General features: G+C 42.6%; 1 pseudogene; it reads right to left on the bottom strand.

The window, feature by feature from the left end:
• Positions 1 to 1,900: 1,900 nt before the first annotated feature.
• On the bottom strand, positions 1,901 to 2,275 carry LOC116895627 (annotated as a pseudogene).
• Positions 2,276 to 9,318: the final 7,043 nt, after the last annotated feature.

Genomic DNA, 9,318 nt, shown 5'->3' with positions numbered 1-9,318 from the left:
AATTGAAGCTAAGAGAGGTTGGGTTACTTGCCAAGTGTTGCATAAGCAGCGTGCAGCCTAAGAGTCAAATCCAGTGGGTTGGCCTCTCAGGCTGAACTCCTTGTCCCCTGTTAGGATGTGACTTTCCTGAGAAAAGTGGCATAGGAAACGCAAGCAGTCATTCCCACTGTAGTGTAATGATTTTATCCTATCCTCTGGAGATTTTTGATTAAAAAGCTTGAAGATCTGTAGACTGCAAAGGAAAAGAAAGAACGCAAAGGAGACAGAGGAGCGGCAGCAGAGACATGTGTTAGTTCTCTCTTCAGTTGTGTCCAGGCCTCTGAGTATTTTGAATTTTGAGCAGGCTTACAGAAAATAAGGGATATATATATATTCTGAAAAGACAGAGAAGAATGGAATTGCTGCTGGGCCCTATGAGAAGTCAGAGAAAAGGAGAAAGACTATTATCCTTCATTTGTCCAACAGTTGAGGATAGAAGTGAATACTGGCCTTGCACACTGGCCCTGAATATGCGGATGGGCTGAGTAAATGGAACCAATTCCTCAAATCCATCTGCTGTGAGTGACATGCTCAGCTCCTGGATGTGCCCATGTGGTCAGAACAGAGTTCTATCAGTGGCCTTCTTCCAAGCCAGCTGTGTCACTTCCTGAGTGTTCCTCACCCACTCAGGTGCTCTGTACAGTCAACCTACTAAGCCTTTGAAGGAATGACACAGGACAATGTGTAGGCAGCACACGTAAATGCTATACAATGCTACTGTATAGCCTGCTGTCACAAGACTTTTGATCTGGAGACTCTAGGCCATCAGAGAGCCTTCTGCTGCTCCACAGTATGAACCAAAGGGTGGTGAGGAGCTCTCAACTCCTAAGACTCCCTCTACCCCAACGCTATATTATCTCAACTTCTGTGTTCAAGATACACACCCGCATTAACTACTCAAGCATCCTCTTCTTACTTCCTTTAGAGATATAGTAATGGTTTTTCTCACTGTCATGATGAGGTGCCTGACAAAAGGACTTTGAAGGAGGAGAGGTTTATATCCACTGCAGTTTGAGGGTACAGTCCAAGACGCTGGGAATGTCACAGTAGCAGGAGCCTGAGTCTGTTGGTCCCATTACACCCACAGTCAGGAAGCAGAGAGAAGACTCCAACCCATGGAAAGGCGCTGACTACATTCTTGCCTCCTCAAAAAGTCAAGCTTAAAATTGTGTCCCCTAGGTGATTCTCAAGCCCATCAGGGTAACAGTCAAGACTGGCTTTCAAAGAAGACGTACATCACATGGGTGTAGGGACTGTTGGATATTCTTGAGAACATCACCACAGAGCCAACAAGTTAGACTCTAGAAGAGGAGCCCAGATACTAAGGGCAATTTTAAAAAGAGGTTCTACAGTAGCTGTGGCTGAGATCTCCCACACTACTCTATCTTACTATAAAAATATAATAATAATAACAACAACAATAATAATAAATGCTAAATATGAGGAGATCAAGAAAACAACATGGAGGTTCCATGCTCGCCACTGAATTTGGGACAATAATACTTAGCCTACACACTAGTTGCTGCTGTGACTGTTCAAAGGGAAATATGGTGTGGATTCTGCTTTAGCAGGAGCTAGAGGTGAGGCAAGGTGAGGGGTCAGAGCTAAGAGTAGAGGTGAGAAGAGAGGTCAGTGACAAAGGAGGTGCAGAGGGAGGGAGGAAGAGCGAACGAGTTCTTTTTCTTGGAATATTCCAATGCCTATGAACACTGTTTCTGCAAAGATGGGTGGATCTCTTAGAAGGCAGGCAGAGGCTAGACCAAGGTGAGAGAGGGTGTGTTTATCCAGTTCAATTCAATGCAAAGAATAAGTTTCAAATATATATATTGCAGTTCTGCAACTTCATTTGACATTCCGCAGGTTAGTTCTCATCCACATTGACCGTCTGTAGATTTTTGAATGTAACAGACACGTAAGTTACCATTGTGTGGAGCTTGTTTGGTCAATCCTCATCCTCATTGCGCTTTCTGGACAAACGTACTCGGATGCGGTACGGAACATTCCTTATTCCCTTGGCCCAGATGGCTTTATTGAGCCTGGTGTCAATGCGCACATCTGGAGCCCACATTTCCTTCATGGCAAATTTCCGAATTTCTTTGAGTGCCCGAGGAGCACGCTTCTTGACGCCCACTCCATGAATGTGCTTGTGAATGTTGACGGCGTATTCTCGGGTCACCACCTCGTTGATAGCAGAACAGCCCTTGTTCTTCTTGCCACCCTTCTTTACGGAAGCCATCTAAATGCAGGTGACAAGGAGGCTCTAAGCAGGCAGTGGGAAGGACCGGGCTAAGGTGACCCCGGCAGTCCATCCTCCCACCGCCCCGGACTGCAGAGAAATCCCACTGAGCCTGCCCACCCCACGCGCCGAGTGGATCGGGCTGCCAAATAAATATTTTTCTTTTCTTTTCTTTTTTCTTTCTTTCTTTTTTTTTTTTTTTTACAGTTTTTGAAAATCTCAGTTCATATGCTCTGAAGCTGGTTTGGAGCTCTGGGTTCTAATCTCACTCCCATGGTTTATCAGCTGTAGGACAACATGGAGAGTGGGATCCTTTTTCATACTTAACATAAGGCCTCCATGATGTTCAGTTTTCACCACTGTGAGAGTAGGAGTAGTAGTATTACTCATCGAGAAGAGCTGAGACAGAGAGGGGAGAGAGAGAGAGAGAGAGAGAGAGAGAGAGAGAGAGAGAGAGAGAGAGAGAGAGAGAGAGAGAGAGAATTTGCCACCGAATAGTAGTAGGCAATGGATGCATATCTGCTATCTTTCCTTCCAACTGTGTTTCTTTCTCTAGAGATCAACAAGTTTTCAAAAGCAAAAACACAGGGTAGTGTCTACTTCTGGGTTTCAGGAAGCTAGCTACAATGGGACTATTAGGGAGAGGTTAGGTGAATATGTGGGTTCTCAACATAGGAAGGACGGAAAAGGCTGGGGTCATTACAAGGAGGCTGGAAGGTTTCGTATGTGTGTGTGGGGGGCATGCCTAGAAATCAGTGGTGTGCGGGTTTTTCTGGCTTCAGAAAGCAGCTGGGTGGGATTTTCATTTGCAGGGGTCTAAGAAGAATGGAAAGGACTCTAGTCCTTTTCCCTCCCTTTTCCAAAGGCTTGTTAGAAATCTCTGAAAGCACTTAGTTCTGGTAGCATTTCAGTGGAAAATGTATTCAGTTTCTTATGCCCTTGAAGTAAACTTTCTATCCAAGTTTTGATATAGTCTTGAGTTGTTTTAGACACTTTGTTTCTTCCTGGAGTTCTCTTTCCCTGTGTTTGTGGACTTGTAGTTACACCTCTGAGAATCCTAACAGCACTGAAATGGTATTTCAATAGAGAGAGATACATATTGTTAACATTTCTGTCTTCCTGGAGGTGATGTACTTTGCAACCTTCCAGGTCAGTTTTTCCTCCCTCTATCCTTATTCTGTAGTTAATAGCCATTTTATCCATATATAGTATGCAGCCCAAAATATGTAACTAAAATGTAAATTTTGCTTGGGATAGCTACATCTTTTACAGAAATTAGGGTTAAAAAAATGCATCACTTATGCATCACCTATGCATCACTTCTGATGTATCTTCCTCATCCACTCCTGACCTTCCAGATTCATTGGGTAGGGAAGCACAGACCGGCTAATGGCAAATTACCTTAGTCTTCTTCTGTCTTGACTTTGAGCCCATCCTTCATTCTCACCGGCTCTATTCACTGGATATAGGTTTCCTACCCAACAGGCTTACTGTTGCTCACCCAGCATTTTATGCATGTAATATCATTGGCCTATTATCGCCACGATTTCAGGAGTGATGATGGACATCATTGGAAGCCCCGTTTGTAACGTGTCATTTTCCTTTGGCTGTTCTCTTAATCTCTGTTTTTTAGTAATTTGGTGGATCTCGTCATGATTTTTGTTTGTACTTAGTCTACATTGGGATTAACTGAGAGTAGTTTGTTTGTTTGTTTGTTGTTTAATTGTGGACTTTATTTTAACAAATCTGGGAAAACTTTAGGTAGCATTTTTCCAAACAGTTTTTTGGGAGACCTATCCTCTCCCTACTATATTTCTGAAATACAAATCAATTAACCATTTAACATTTTCCCAACAGGTTCTTTACATTTTTTGTTTTCTTCTGTAATTTTTTTCTTTTTACTTTTAATATTGCATCATTTTTATTTACCTGCCTACAGGTTTACTGGTTCTTCGCTTTATTTTTTAAAATCAACATATAATTCCAAATTCCACCGAGTCTGGGTTCTTCTTAAATTTGAAACATTGTGGTTTTAAATGTTAATGGTGTTTGCTTCTCTACCAAGATGCACATATTTGCTTTAATTAAAAAAATGTTTATATCATAGAAATATTAATAGTCAGTATTTTAAAGTTTTGTCTGCTGTTTTCAATAGCTGGGAATCTCTCTTCCTCTTAGTAGTGGGTCACATTTGCCTGTTTCAATAAATGCCCAAGTAATTTTGCATGTGTACTGAATGCAATGTTAAGTCCTATGGATACTCTGGACCCCATTAGATAATCCCAAAGACTGTTAATGTGTTTGGTCTTGCAACTATTTTCACTGCACCCAACCACAAATTCTATCTCTTGGGAGAGCATCTCAAATCTCAGACCCATTCTTCAAGCTTTAGACAGAGCACTCTAAGTTTTTTCTTTGTATGCATAGTTCAGGGGTCAGCCAGAGAACTGAGGAGAGTTTACATATGAGATTACTGAGTCTCTCAAAGAACTCCTTATTTTCTCATGTCTGGCTGCTCTGAATTCTCCTGTTCTGTAACCAATGCATTCTAGGCTTTCCCTCAGAGCTTTTACTACCCTATATGGGATAGAACCAAACTTGCTCTCAGAACAGTAAGGAAGGGAGCTCACCCCATACGGTTTCCTTCTTCTGAATGTCAGTTCAGACTGTGCATTTCTAGTGCTCAGAGTACTTGTACTGTTATTTTGTCTACAGTTTGTGCTCGGTCCAATATGAGCTCTCTTTTTCATAGAGTGAGCAAGGCTAGTCCAAACAGTTGTGTGTTTGCATTTGGGCTGGGATGGAGAGCTCTGAAGTAACTGTCTAGTCTTAAACCACTGTCACCAGGGAGATGGCAAGTGCTCAGGCACACACAGGCAGCAGGCTCCTAGCCATGCCTACTCACCGATCATGTTCTTACAGATCATGGACCGGGTCATTTGCCTCCTGCAACAGTCCTCCAGCTTTGAGTTGTTTTTGGTGAGGCTTGTGCACATCTTGTTCTAAATGGCATACATGAAGGGCTTGCTTGGAGATCGATGACAAGAAACTGGAATAACTCAGCCTTTTTCTGACATCAGAGGGCAATAAGGATACTGTCGATGAGGCTGGGACAGATCCAAGAGAGTCAGCAGGCTGGAGCTGAAGCTTCTCCAGATGGAATCATATCCAAGGAGTTGCCTTGGGAAGACACCTGCAGCACAGGCCTTTTCTTGTAATGGAATTCTTCCACCTATATGATAAAATACTGGCTTCTGCCGCCACTTATAAAACCTGGATATTGTTACATGGTAGCCATGAAATGTCACAATGATATTAGTGGACCCAGCTCCTGAGTGCTTCACCTCAAGGGATTTCTAACTAAATCTTCATTATGTCACCTGATCCTGGTAACAACAAACAATAGAGGCCCCAACAGTCTCGGTTTAAGGAAGGTGTGCTTCCTGGACTCCAAGCAAATGGGCTTATTCATTGTTACTGGGGTATACCTGTGACTTCAGGAAACATTGTGAACAAAGCCCAGAAAAGATGTCAAGACATGCTCTAGACTAGACTATCGGTTAAGCAGTTTATCTGAGGGACACGAGAGGGTCCATTTCTCCAGACAAGTGATGGGTGAGTTGCAAGCTTCAATCATCTGTACATGTGTTTTGCCTCTAAGAAGCTCCTTAGATCTAGTAGGGCTTGTGTTCTCCTCAGGTTTTATTGCCCATAAACCTTAACTTAAAGCACACTTGAAGACTATTTCTTGATGAGTGGGAGATCCAGTCAAGTGGTAGAGTACTAGCTAAGCATGTGTAAGGCCCCAGGTTTGAACACCAGTACCAGGAAAAAATGTTTTTAAAATTAAGTAAGTAATAAATACATATTCTGGGCCGGCACAACCTTTTCTGGTTTGCATTTTTTAGTTCCATCTTCCATATTTTCCTTCTTTCCGTCCTTCCATTGTCCTAGCTTCTCATATTTGTTTAATCTTCCAATTTATTTCCAAACCTTCTACATTCCAGTTGACAAAACAAACTAGTCTTTTAGTCACAAATGGCACAGAGAAGGCAAAGTTTGAGGCAACGACCAAATGGTGTTCTCTGGGATGGACCACAAAGTGTGATTGCAGTGACATTCAGAACCCTATGATGGGAGTCACAATAGGAACCTTCAAGGTGTATATTCTAATTTCTAGACCCCCGGTATGTATTATCTAATCCTTGAAAAAGAAAACTATAAGAGTGTTTCAGTTAAAGGTCTTGAGATGGGAGCACTACCAGGGATTGCTTATGAGATGGGAGCACTATCTGCTTAGGTGATCCCAATGTAACCACAAGTGCCATGCCCAGGCACAGCTCCAGAGCCTTGGACCTGATTGGGGTGCTGAGGGAAGGACGAAAAGACAGCCATATGGGCAGAAAGCAGGGACGGGTGGTCTGGGCTCTCTGCTATAGAAACCACAGCACCCCAGAAGTTCAATGCGCTTATTATATAAAGTTGAAAAAAAGAGGTGGACTTGTTGCAGCAGCTGAACAGTGAGGCAGGCTGACTACACACAGATCAATAAGAAGGCGGGCTTATGATATGTAGTTGAACAAGGATGCAGGTGTACCTCATCTCAGTAAAAGCAGTCTCTTGGGGAATAGTCTTCCACCAGTACGTACTACAGAGAGGAAGCTGAGGGGGACATTTCTGGACACACTATCAATATCCATACATGGACCAAAGGAAAGTTTCGCTGTTTCCCTCTTAGCCTCTTTCTCATTCAAAGACGAACTTCAGTTAGTTCACTATCCGTCCATCTATCCATCCATTCATCTATGTGTTTGTCCGTGTATCCTACCCATTTGAAAACATGAAGGCTTTAATTTAAACACTTTCTTTGATACAGCCAAGGTCTGAGGCTCTGGGGTCCTTGACGTGGCCATGTCTACAGCACACATTCACTCGCAAGGTTTGAGGCTCTGGGGTCCTTGATGTGGCCATGTCTACAGCACACATTCACTCAAGACTTCACTCACTCATGACTCCTCCTGCTCCCCCACACAAGTGCGATCTTCTTCTGTAAGTGTGGAAGACAGAGACAAGAGGTGGTATCACGTGACAACAACTTGGCTGACTACTCCTGGTTTGAAATATTGAATTGGGACATGAGATCAGAAATATAAGCAAATTCTAAGAATGGAGAGGAGAGGGAAGTAGATTCTACATTAGAATCTCTAGAAGAAAAACAGCTTGCCTTTGTCCCATCTCAGACTTTCAACCTACAGGCCTGAATGAAGACGGAAGAGCTTGCTTTCTCTAAAGCCATAGAATTTATGAGATTTGTTGTGCCACTTGAATGTTACATTTCTAATTGTACTTCCCTAATTGTCCCAAGCAGTTTTGTTGAAAGGAATGATTCACAAGGCAAACATAAACCTCTTAGTTTTTGGTATATTTTAGTCTGTATATAAAAACCCCATGAAGGTACACAGCTAGCACTGAATATTATTAACAAAAAAGTATTTGAGTTAAAGCTGTCATGTTTTCAAACAGACAGGTAGAATACAGGGACAAACAGATGGATGGATGGATGGATGGATGGATGGATGGATGGATGGATGGATAGATGAATGGATGGATGGATGGATGGATGGATGGATGGATGGATAGGTGGATGGATGGATGGGTAGATGGATGGGTAGGTGGATGGATGGAGGGTGGATGGATGGGTAGGTGGATGGATGGATGGGTGGATGGATGGGTGGATGGATGGATGGATGGATGGGTGGATGGATAGGTGGATGGATGGGTGGATGGATGGATGGGTGGGTGGATGGATGGATGGGTGGGTGGATGGATGGATAATAAACAAACTGAATTTCATTTTTGCTTTAAAGCAATGTAGTAAAACAAGTTCACAATGTTAGCAATGCTTTAATGAGCACTGTTTGAAAGAGAGGCTCTAAAAATGGTGACAAATATATAGCTTATGTCCTGTTCATTCTTTCATTTAGTTATGGACTGATGCTCCCCTCAGCTGTAATCACAAGGGCCTACCCACATGGCTTCAAGGGACCATGAGGAGCAGTAAGAATAAATCCTGTCAAAATAGCCACTAGATATATTTTTTACTTAGAATAGTGGATGAGGGCAGAGCTACATAGTGTGTTTTAATTTTAGTGTATTTGACCTGTACTTTAGGATGACATTCCTTTCGATATAAACTATGTATAAAACATGCAGTTGCTCTTAATTCGTGAAAATTGAGATTCACTTTCTCCTCAAAAAGTCAAAACTCTTGAAATATAAACTCATCTTATGGTATAAGCTGAGTTAAGTAACTAGACCATGTGACAATGATTGATTTTTATTTCCTAAGGGGTTAGAGGGTATGTAGGAGGCACATAGTCAACTGATCAGTTTCAGACAAATCTTCAGATTTGGTCCATATGTCGCAGTAGTTCATTCCCTCTTCCCAGAAATGCTCTTGGTATTCATTTGAAACACTATAAAACAGTTGAGCTTTGGAAAGTCTGCATATCGTTAGTCAGCAGATGCATGGTACAGTAATCATCACATGAGCACAGCCTATCACAGACCAGCATTCCTGGAAAAGCCACCCCAAAGGAGCAGGCCCTGCTGATGGGCTGCATCCTCAGATAGCCCTCTGACCAACAGCTAGTTTGTTTTAAAAATCTGGGTTCCACCAACTGGCATTCATTGGTTGGGAGCAATTTCTCCCAATGCTGCTCCCATGACGCAAACAGACAGACACTACTTTTGTTCCATTTCACCCCCACGCCCTGAAAAGTCACAAATGCCTTCTTGATGGGCTGACTCCTGGCACTGTGCAGCCCCCACGGCTGACTTCCTTTCTGGCCAGCTGCCTCTGGTAAACATCGCTGGGATGAGCAAGAGGATGTGTGGGTACAGAGTACTGATATAGGGCTATGATTATGATTGTACTTTTGCTCATCACAATCTCAAATTGCATATTGTATCATATTGTATTGGGGATGCTGATTATTTTCTATTTGGGGAATTGCTTATCTGGTCTTACCAACCTTGGGACC

This window comes from Rattus rattus, chromosome 3 (genome assembly GCF_011064425.1).
Source record: "Rattus rattus isolate New Zealand chromosome 3, Rrattus_CSIRO_v1, whole genome shotgun sequence".
Lineage (NCBI taxonomy): Eukaryota > Metazoa > Chordata > Mammalia > Rodentia > Muridae > Rattus > Rattus rattus.
This window is presented reverse-complemented; position numbering and strand designations above follow the sequence as displayed.